Source organism: Hordeum vulgare, chromosome 4H, assembly GCF_904849725.1.
Source record: "Hordeum vulgare subsp. vulgare chromosome 4H, MorexV3_pseudomolecules_assembly, whole genome shotgun sequence".
NCBI classification, from domain to species: Eukaryota; Viridiplantae; Streptophyta; class Magnoliopsida; order Poales; family Poaceae; genus Hordeum; species Hordeum vulgare.
Window position 1 is genome coordinate 320310698 of NC_058521.1, and position 11812 is coordinate 320322509.

Genomic DNA, 11812 nt, shown 5'->3' on the forward strand with positions numbered 1-11812 from the left:
GCTGTTTTGACGTCCATTTGCGAAATTTCATAATCATAAAAGGCGGCAATCGCTAACATGATTCGGACTGATTTCAGCTTCGCTATGGGAGAGAAAGTCTCTTCGTAGTCAACTCCTTGAATTTGTCGAAAACCGTTTGCGACAAGTCGAGCTTTGTAAACGGTTACATTACCGTTTGCATCAGTCTTCTTCTTGAAGATCCATTTATTTTCTATAGCTCGCCGGTCATCGGGCAAGTCCACCAAAGTCCATACTTTGTTCTCATACATGGATCCTATCTCGGATTTCATAGCTTCAAGCCATTTGTTGGAATCTGGGCCCGCCATCGCTTCTTCATAGTTCGAAGGTTCACCGTTGTCTAACAACATGATTTCCATCACAGGGTTGCCGTACCACTCTGGTGCGGAGCGTGCCCTCGTGGACCTTCGCGGTTCAGTAGTAACTTGATCCGAAGCTTCATGATCATTATCATTAACTTCCTCTTCAGTTGGTGTAGGCGCCATAGGAACAACTTCCCGTGCTGCGCTACTATCCTGTTCGAGAGGGGGTGTAATTACCTCATCAAGTTCTACCTTCCTCCCACTTACTTCTTTCGAGAGAAACTCTTTCTCTAGAAAGGATCCGTTCTTGGCAACAAAGGTTTTACCTTCGGATCTAAGATAGAAGGTATACCCAATAGTTTCCTTAGGGTATCCTATGAATACGCATTTCTCCACTTTGGGTTTGAGCTTTTCTGGTTGAAGTTTCTTCACATAAGCATCGCAGCCCCAAACTTTAAGAAACGACAACTTAGGTTTCTTGCCAAACCATAGTTCATACGGTGTCGTCTCAACGGATTTAGACGGTGCCCTATTTAAAGTGAATGTTGTAGTTTCTAATGCGTATCCCCAAAATGATAGCGGTAAGTCGGTAAGAGACATCATAGATCGTACCATATCTAATAAAGTGCGATTACGACGTTCAGACACTCCTTTGCGTTGCGGTGTGCCAGGCGGCGTCAATTGTGATACGATTCCACACTTTCTTAGGTGTGTGCCAAATTCGTGACTCAAATATTCTCCTACACGATCAGATCGTAGACACTTAATTTTTCTATCACGTTGATTCTCGACCTCACTCTGAAATTCCTTGAACTTTTCAAATGTCTCAGATTTGTGCTTCATCAAGTAGATATACCCATACCTACTCAAATCATTGGTGAGAGTGAGAACATAACGATAGCCACCGCGAGCTTCAACGTTCATTGGACCACACACATCAGTATGTATTATTTCCAATAAGTCGGTTGCTCTCTCCATTATTCCTAAGAATGGAGTCTTAGTCATCTTGCCCATGAGGCATGGGTCGCATGTGTCAAATGATTCAAAATCAAGAGACTCTAATAGTCCATCAGTATGGAGCTTCTTCATGCGCTTAACGCCGATATGACCAAGGCGGCAGTGCCACAAGTATGTGGGACTATCATTATCAACTTTACATCTTTTGGTACTCACACTATGAATATGCGTAACATCACGATCGAGATTCATCAAGAATAAACCATTCACCAGCGGAGCATGACCATAAAACATATCACTCATATAAATAGAACAACCATTATTCTTTGACTTAAATGAGTAGCCGTCTCGCATTAAGCAAGACCCTGATACAAATGTTCATGCTTAAAGTTGGTACTAAATAACAATTATTAAGGTTTAAAACTAATCTCGACGGTAGATGTAGAGGTAACGTGCCGACGTGGATCACATCGACCTTGGAGCCATTCCTGACGCGCATCGTCACCACGTCCTTTCCCAGTCTCCGCTTATTCCGCAGTTCCTGCTTTGAGTTGCAAATGTGAGCAACATCACCGGTATCAAATACCCAGGAGCTACTACGAGCGCTAGTAAGGTACACATCAATAACATGTATATCACATATACCTTTAACGTTGACGGCCTTCTTGTCCGCTAAGTATTTGGGGCAATCCGCTTCCAGTGACCTTTTCCCTTGCAATAGAAGCACTCAGTCTCAGGCTTGGGTCCATTCTTTTTCTTCTTCCCGGCATCTGGCTTACCGAGCGCGGCAACAACTTTGTCGTCTTTCTTGAAGTTCTTCTTACCCTTGCCCTTCTTGAAACTAGTGGTCCTGTTGACCATCAACACTTGATGCTCTTTCTTGATTTCTACTTCTGCAGACTTGAGCATCGAGTACAACTCGGGAATGGTCTTCTCCATCCCTTGCATGTTGTAGTTAAGCACAAAGCCTTTGTAGCTTGGTGGGAGAGACTGGAGGATTCTGTCAATTATAGCATCATCCGGAAGTTCGACTCCAAGTGAAGTCAGACGACCGTGTAACCCAGACATTTTGAGTATGTCCTCACTGAAAGAACTGTTCTCCTCCATCTTACAGCTAAAGAACTTGTCGGAGACTCATATCTCTCGACACGGGCATGAGCTTGAAAAACTAGCTTCAGCTCTTGGAACATCTCATATGCACCGTGTTGCTCAAAACGCCTTTGGAGCCCCGTTTCTAAACTGTATAACATGCCACACCTAACCAGAGAGTAGTCATCACTCCGCGTTTGCCAGACGATCAGAATGTCCTGGGCTGCTGCGGGAGCGGGAGGGTCACCTAGCGGCGCATCAAGGACATAAGCCTTTTTAGCTGCTTCAAGGATGAGCTTCAAGTTGCGAACCCAGTCCGCATAGTTGCTACCATCATCTTCGAGCTTGTTTTTCTCTAGGAATGCGTTGAAATTGAGGTTGACGTTGGCCATCTACAATATTTATAAAGACAACTTTTAGACTAAGTTCATGACAATTAAGTTCATTTAATCAAATTAAGTATGAACTCCCACTTAAATCGACATCCCTCTAGTCATCTAAGTGATACATGATCCATGTTGACTATCCCATGTCTGATCATCACGTGAGACGGACTAGTCACCATGGTGAGCAACTTCATGCTGATCGTATTCAACCATACGACTCATGTTCGACCTTTCTATCTCTTGTATTCGAGGTCATGTATGTACATGCTAAGCTCGTCGAGTCAACCTAGGTGTTTCGCGTGTGTAAATCTGGCATACACCCGTTGTATGCGAACGTTAGAATCTATCACACCCGATCATCACGTGGTGCTTCGAGACAATGATCCTTCGCAATGGTGCACACTTAGGGGAATACGTTCTCGAAATTTTAAGAGGGATCATATTATTATGCTACCGTCGTTCTAAGCAATAAGATGAAAAACATGATAAACATCACAATGCAATCATATAGTGACATGATATGGCCATTATCATCTTTGCTCTTTTGATCTTCATCTTCAGGCATCGTGTGATCATCATTGTCACCGGTGTGACACCATGATCTCCATCATCATGATCTCCATCATTGTGTCTCCGTGAAGTCGTCACGCCAACTACTACTATCACTACTAATATAGCTAACCGTTAGCAATGAAGTAGAAGTAGTAAGCACATGGTGTTGCATCTCATACAATAAATTAAGACAACTCCTATGGCTCTTGCCGGTTGTCATACTCATCGACATGAAAGTAGTGAAACCTATTACAATAACATGATCATCTCATACAGCATACATGCAACATCACAACTTTGGCCATATCACATCACATGTCAAATACTGCAAAAACAAGTTAGACGTCCTCTAATTGTTCTTGCAAGTTTTACGTGGCTGATTTGGGTTTCTAGCAAGAACGCTTTCTTACCTATGTGACAGCCACAACGATGATATGCCAAAGATATTTACCCTGCATAAGGGCCCTTCTCATCAAATCCAAGCCGACTAGAGTAGGAGAGACAGACACCCGCTAGCCACCTTTATGCACGGTGTGCATGTCTATCGGTGGAACCAGTCTCACGTAAGCGTACGTGTAAGGTCGGTCCGGGCTGCTTCATCCCACAATACCGCCAAAAACGAATAATACTAGTAGCAGCAAGCAATTGACAAATCATCGCCCACAACCTTTTGTGTTCTACTCGTGCATAGAATCTACGCATAGAAAACCTAGCTCGGATGCCACTGTTGGGTAACGTAGCATAAATTCAAAAACAAATCCTACGCTTATTCAGATCTTCCTATGGAGAGACCAGCAACGAGATAGGGGTGAGTGCATCTTCATACCTTTGAAGATCTCTAAGTGGAAGCGTTACTAGAATGTGGTTGATGGAGTCGTACTCGCGGCGATTCAGATCGCGGTGTGATTCCGATCTAGTGCCGAACTACAGCACCTCCGCGTTCAACACACGTGCAGCCCGGTGACGTCTCCCACACCTTGATCCAGCAAGGAGGAGGGAGAGGTTGGGGTAGAACTCAAGCAGCACGACGGCGTGGTGCCGATGGAGAGACGAGGTCTCCCGGCAGGGCTTCGCCAAGCACCGGCAGAGAGGAGGAGAAAGAAGAGCACGGCTGCACCGAGGGAGAGGGAAAACTGTGTGCAAAACAGCACCGAAACCTCAACTATATATAGGGGGAGAGGGAGGGGGCACAGCCCTTAGGGTTCCCACCCCCAAGGGGTGCGGCAGCCCCAGATGGCAGAGGGGCGGCGGCCAGGGCAGGGAGTAGGGGTGGCGCACCCCCTGGTGGGCCTTAGGCCCACCTGCGCTAGGGTTCCCCCCCTCTCCCCTCTTCCTGCGCCACATGGGCTGAGTGTGGGGCGCACCAGCACACATAGGGGCTGGTTCCCTTCCCCACTTGGCCCATCTAGCCTCCCGGGGTCGTTGCCCCCCTTCGGTGGACCCCCGGGGCCACCTCCGGTGGTCCCGGTGGTCCCGGTACATTACCGGTGATGCCCGAAACACTTCCGGTGTCCGAAACCATCCGTCCTATATATCAATCTTTACCTCCAGACCATTCCGGAGCTCCTCGTGACATCCGGGATGTCATCCGGGACTCCGAGAAACTTTCGGTAACCTCGTATAACAATTCCCTATAACCCTAGCGTCATCGAACCTTAAGTGTGTAGACCGTACGGGTTCGGGAGACAGGCAGACATGACCGAGACACCTCTCCGGTCAATAACCATCAACGGGGTCTAGATACCCATGGTGGCTCCCACTTGCTCCACGATGATCTCATCGGATGAACCACGATGTTAAGGATTCAATCAATCCCGTATACAATTCCCTTTGTCTGTCGGTATAGAACTTGCCCGAGATTCGATCGTTGATATACCTATACCTTGTTCAATGTCGTTACCAGTAAGTCCCTTTACTCGTTCCGTAGCACATCATCGTGTGACTAACTCCTTAGTCACATTGAGCTCAAGATGATATTCTACCGAGTGGGCCCAGAGATACCTCTCCGTCACACGGAGTGACAAATCCCGATCTCAGTTCGTACCAACCCAACAGACACTTTCGGAGGTACCCGTAGTGCACCTTTATAGTCACCCAGTTACGTTGTGACGTTTGATACACCCAAAGCACTCCTACGGTATCCGGGAGTTGCACAATCTCACGGTCGAAGGAAAAGACACTTGACATTAGAAAATCTTTAGCATACGAACAATACGATCTAGTGCTATGCTTAGGATTGGGTCTTGTCCATCACATCATTCTCCCAATGATGTGATCCCGTTATCAATGACATCTAATGCCCATGATCAGGAAACCATGATCATCTATTGACTAACGAGCTAGCCAACTAGAGGCTTGCTAGGGACACATTGTGATCTATTTATTCACACATGCATTACTGTTTCCTGTTAATACAATTATAGCATGAACAATAGACGATTATCATGAACAAGGAAATATGATAACCATTTTATTATTGCCTCTAGGGCATATTTCCAACACTCCAGCGGAGGCGGTGGCGGGGGAATATCGCCTTGTGGCTGCTCCTTGTGACCTCCATCTTGAGTCGTCGGTGTTGGGGTTCCCAAAAGTACTGGTGCGAGTAGCAGTCACCATCCTGTTTGGAGCATCCAAGTCAAACAATTGGAATACACGAAAGGAATAGCAACAAGAGGGAAACGCGCCTAAGGAGGTTGGCACACTGCAAGTGTGTCAGAAAAGGGTCAAACGACTCATCACATAACCTTCAGATAAGATAGGCGGTTTAGTCGCTTACATGTTGCCTATGGAAAAATCACAACTTGCATCAAAACACAAACAAGAAAAAACAAAAAAAACACATGGTTTCATATGAACCATTACACGGACTCGACTTTGCATGAGGGGTCCATAGCTTGTCCTACCCTAGGGGTTCTCGAACTCAAGTAGTGGAGTGCTCGGTCTCGTACTCACGCTCCTCTGGGTCTTCCTCCTGGTCATCATCTGTACGGGCTCGTCTCCCATCGAGGAAATCGGGGAACGGGGAGCTCTATCTCGATGACGCTTTGCCGCTGGAGTGGTGAATAGCTCACGATACTCCTTCGCACTCATGCGATAATGTCATGTGGGTGCATCTCTAGCTGGGGGTATACCTCCTCTATAAGAGACAGCGGGTTGACCCTTGGGGGATGCATCCTTCTTGATCTTGATTGGCTTCGTCTTAGCTTGACAGAGTAGCTCGCGGGTGTGGTGAAGTTCCTGACAAAGCTTCACAGACTCCTTGATCAGGTTGTGAGCCACACTGTTGGCGGCGAGGCTGAAGTAGGTCCGGAATCTGAGCGGTGTTCCATCTTCCGGGGATGGGGTCAACATCCAACTCCCGCCAACATCATCCTTCACGAAAGGAAAGTGGCGAGTAGCCAATTCGTCGGCCATCTCAGGAAGGATGTCACGAAGGTGGATGAGTGCCTTCCATGCTGTCGTCTCGACTGCTAACACCAGAGTCTCCATCTGTGGTCCTTCAAAGAACCAGCTTGTCGGCAATTCGTTTGCCTTCACGACCACATCAACGTGGTACTCCTTCGTGGTGGCATTGACCCAATGATCGTGGTAGAGGAAAATGGGTGATCGAGGGACCTGACACTTCTCCACGGTGTCCTCAATGAGTAGGGGAAATCCGGATGCTAGGAGGTTTTCGGGTATGACGTCCATCTACAAGGTTTAAGGAGAGGTGTCAGTAAAGGGTTTTGAAAATAGAGTAGAAGAGGTAAGAAATGCAGAAACTCCTAAGTATACAGGCTAGGTGTAGGTTTTGGAAGGGGGTTTGTCCTATTTGATGTCCATGCTAGCTAAAGCTTCCTATAGTGAGGATGGCTCTGATACCAGCTTTATGGGGACCCTGACTTGGAAGTCGTGATCACCGAATGCATGTGTACAGTGATCCCGGAGATCAATGCTCATTGAACACACAAAAGCTGAATAACAAGAGTCTTACATCCATACATATTGTCTGATACATATAAGGGCCATTAAGGCCAAGTCTTACATAGATAGGGCCTCGAATATCGACACACCAAACATCACTAACGGCGCAGATCTTGAATGAAAGTGTGAACACAGGCCATCTGCCTTAACCTACACACATTCTCACTGGGAAGTGTCCTAGTTCGTATGTTCGCCATCGACGAACTCTTCTCCAAATTCCTTCTCCTCCATGCGTGGCCAATTAAATAACCAGTGGAAAGCCAATGAGTACTTCGAATGTACTCGCAAGCAGCCCATGATATGGAACAAGGCAATAATGAAGCATGATATAACTCTAGTATGCTATTTTGCAGAAAGCGGTTTATTCCCTCATGCAATAACATGATCAACTTCTTATACGGGCATCCATCATGAGGTAAGCGTTAACCATGTGAATAGGTTACACATATCAAATTGAGGAGTGAACAACCCATGTTCACCCATCATGTCAAGTCATCTCACTTAGCTCATTGTTTGTACTACGACCATCCCCCCCCCACACACACACTTGGTTTAATCGAAAACTCATGGACGTAGTTTAAGCAGCACCACCCAACTGTCCTTGACCATGGACATGGCTTTTCGAATACTTTTACACTCTACAAAGGTTGCACACTTTACCCACAACACTCGGGAAACTTCCGTGTCATGACACGACTCACGACATTTCTCATGCCCGAGGTAAGTACCCGAACATCACCTTCCCATGTTGACACTAGCAAAGAGACCACTTGTTGGTGGCAATCCCTCGTGATGTACATCACGCGTATCGTCCACGCGGGCATGCAATAGTGTGACTTATGGCATGACTCCGTCTCGAGAGTGACCACGTCACTCCCGCCACTAGTAATGCGGGCTCTCTACTAGTACCAACCATAGTAATTAGCAAAGCCCCATGCCATACGGGGTATTGTGGTTGTACATGTAAGGTTGGGTCGGACATCAAATCTTAAATCTAACCTAGCTTTTAGTAACCACTCACACAACTAGCCTCGGTATACAACTCCCTTGTAAAGTGGTTACCTAGATCAACCCATCACCCTTTAACATTAGTGGCACCCGTAGGGGTTTTTGTAAAACATTTGAAATCATCTCCTTTTACCGCAACCGTTCATGTACCCAATCCCATGTGTATCACTACTAGCAACCTAACTACACCCACCCACACAACCCTCATAGGTAGGTAGGGTTATGCCCAAGTGCAAGTGTCATCGAGGAACTATCGGGAACACTCCATCGAGGTAGTTACTGATTCAACATGGCCTTATGCATCGGAATAAAATTTTAAATATGACATGCATGAAAGTATTATCTTAGACATGGTCAAGGGGATACTTGCCTTGCTCAACAAAGTCTTTGGAGTCTTCAATGTCTTCTAGTCCAAGCCCCTCGTCGGCAATGCAATCTATCGTTGCAATATAAACGGGCAAATATAAGCACTCATCCAAAAACCGAGAAAATGATCTACTCAGAAAAATATCACAACATTTTTGTAAAATACTAGGATGAGTATAGGTTGTGTAAAAATTATTGGGTCTTGTTTTTGGACTATAAAAAGTTGCAGAAACTATTTTAATAGAGTGTTAAAATGCCTAAAATAGGGTTATAAAATAAAACTGTGCATGCAAACTTTCGTTTAAAAAAATTGTCAAGTGGCACCCCAAAATACTACATAATATTACAAGATTTGTGGTGTAGGAATACTTTGGACAAATATTCACCCCTCTGGGATTTTTGCAAAATGGAAATAAAAATGAAAAGAAAAGGCCAGAAGTTGCTGGCCAAATCGGCCCAGCTAGTGAAACCGGCCCAGATGGGCCAGGCGCGCGCACCCATGAGGGTTTAAACCCGACAGGCGGGCCCAGCCGTGTAACATCCCAATTTTCCTAAATTCGGATGTTAATAGATCATTCATATGCATCTCATATTTTTTATGCACTATTTTGTTCTTCCGAGAATTCTATTCACTATGCAACTGCGGGCAATTTATTGGAGTGGAGATAATGTGACTTCTCCCCTATCAAATAAAAGTGTATAATGTTTAGAATATTATTTGGGGTTATCCGATTTGGTTTTGCAAGTTTTTATAATGCCCGAAATTATTTTTAGTTAAGTTTTTAAATTCTATTTGTGTGGCCTATTGCATTAAAACTATTTTTAAAATTTGCGTTAGGTGGAACTAGGTTTCCTTTAGTATTTATTAGGATATTTATTTTATACTTATATATATACCTATATTAGATTTTAATATATGTATCTATATATATCTATAATTATATATTACTATATGCGTTTGGTTTTAATATACATATGTATTTTTGTATACGTATATTATCGTTATTATTATTTTTCTCTGTTTGTTTTCTTAAAAATATATATATATATATATATATTAGTATTTTTTTTATACTTTTTATTTTGTATTTATTTTATTTTAAAAAAAAACTGGGCCAAGCCAGCTGGCTAAGCCAGCCGGCCAGACCGCATGCACCAGCGAGCCAGTAGCAGCACCATGTGCCCAGCACCACGAGCCAGGGCTGCTCACGAGGCCATGTGCCCCACGTGTCCATGCATTGACCAGGGAAAACATGTTTCCCATCGAGCCAGGAGCCGGACTCTTCGCCAGGACTCCTACCGCGAGCTGGACTCGGAGCAGTACGCGCGCACATCACCAGGTACTTTTCCTCGCGAGGGAATAAAGCCCCACGAACCGAAGCCCTTGCTCCTGATTCGCACAGCGCCGCCGTCTCGCACGCACAGCGCCACCGCCTCGCACACGCAGCAGCCTCGAGCACCGCGGAGCAACGCCGCGCACGTCCGAGTTCGTCCGTGTTCGTCGGAGTTCGCGGAGCCGCCGTCACCAGAGTCCGTTCGACCGCCACCGGAGCACCATCGGGGGAGCCACACCAAGACGGTTCCGTTTTTCCCCGCTGTTCGTGGTGAGAACGCACGCACGAGCGATTCATCAAGTCCTGATGAACAGCTTCAGGACGAAATTCAATCTGTTTTTAATCTGTTTTATCTGTGTCAGATTCTCGGTATAATTTTGAAACGCGTTTATCTTTTTACTCGTAACTCCGATTCAGGAAATTCTTTTTCCTGTGATCTCGTATTGATGAGTAGAACATGTTAGAACCAGTAGTTTTCAGTTTTACAAAAATTAATTTTTTTGTTAAAACAGATTATTTTAACCTACCGGAGGCCATATTTTGCAAACCGTTCATCCGGTTTAGTTGATTCTTTTTGCGTTGTCATCGTATCAGCATGTAGATGATTTTATACCTGTTGCCATGCTATTTATGCTCTGGTTTTAAACAAGTTGTTTTATCGCCGACCGTTTTATTTGGTGTTATGTGATTGTGGTGATTGATTGTGTGATTGTTTGCAACGTGTAGATTGTGCGGAGTGCGACGCAAACTATTGTCAGGAGTGTGACTTTCTGAACCAGAGTCAAGGCAAGTTACATGTTGATCATCCTTTACCTATTATTTTTCTATGCATGTAGTATTATATCACCCTATGAAAATTATGCATGTATAGGAAGATTATTATTGCTATGCTATTGAGCTATATCCCCTCGTCATTGAAGATCATGGTATTTGTAGTTTTGCTATGCTATGTAGACGGGGATTGGTTCATGTATTCATTGAGATTATGTGAGGATTACTACAAAATAAATTGAGTAGTAATTCATGATATAATTCACCTCTGGGCGGATATGGTATTGCTGGGTGGTTTCAAGAACATCATGGTATCTACCCTCTGAATGTAAGTGGATGCCGCCCAGGTTCAAAAAGATCAAACAGACTTAGTGACTAGTAGCTTCCTTGTGCGACCACTGGCTATTATGGGCTCTGGCTTAGTTGATCAGTCGTGGAAACCTTACCCGAATGTGCCAGCTGATGTAGCTATGATAGGTGGGATGGGCCTCCTGTGGGACTAGGTGACTGCTTCTGAAAGACTTCGTCTCAATCTTCGGGTTTGGTCCAGTGGGTACAGCGTACTAACCTCTGCAGAGTGTATAAACTAATCATGATTAGCCGTGTCCCAGGTTATGGACAATTTTGAGCAGCTAGGCCATTACAGTTGTTGGATGATCTTGACAGATGACACACTTAATAAAACTTGATGGGGAACTTAATAATGGTAATAGGTTGGAGTTGGAGATGCCAATTCAACCATATATAAGTATTGTAGCAAACAAATTAAAACTTGACTATTAGGTAGCTATGAGGATAAAATTAGCTTTCCGCAAAATAACCATCAGCCTTTCTTTTGTTATACTATGCATATACATGTAGGTCTGTTATATTATCTTTTCTTGTGTAACTTGCCAATACATTCAAAGTATTGGCTGCAACGTATCATGTTGCAGGATATTCAGACGAGGAGTAAGGTACCGTTAGGGTCGCGAGTCTTCACTCAACATCGCCAGTGGGCTATGATGGGACTCATCGTTATTATTCTGCTACTTTTCCGCTGTTTATTAGAATAAAGCTAGCTAAG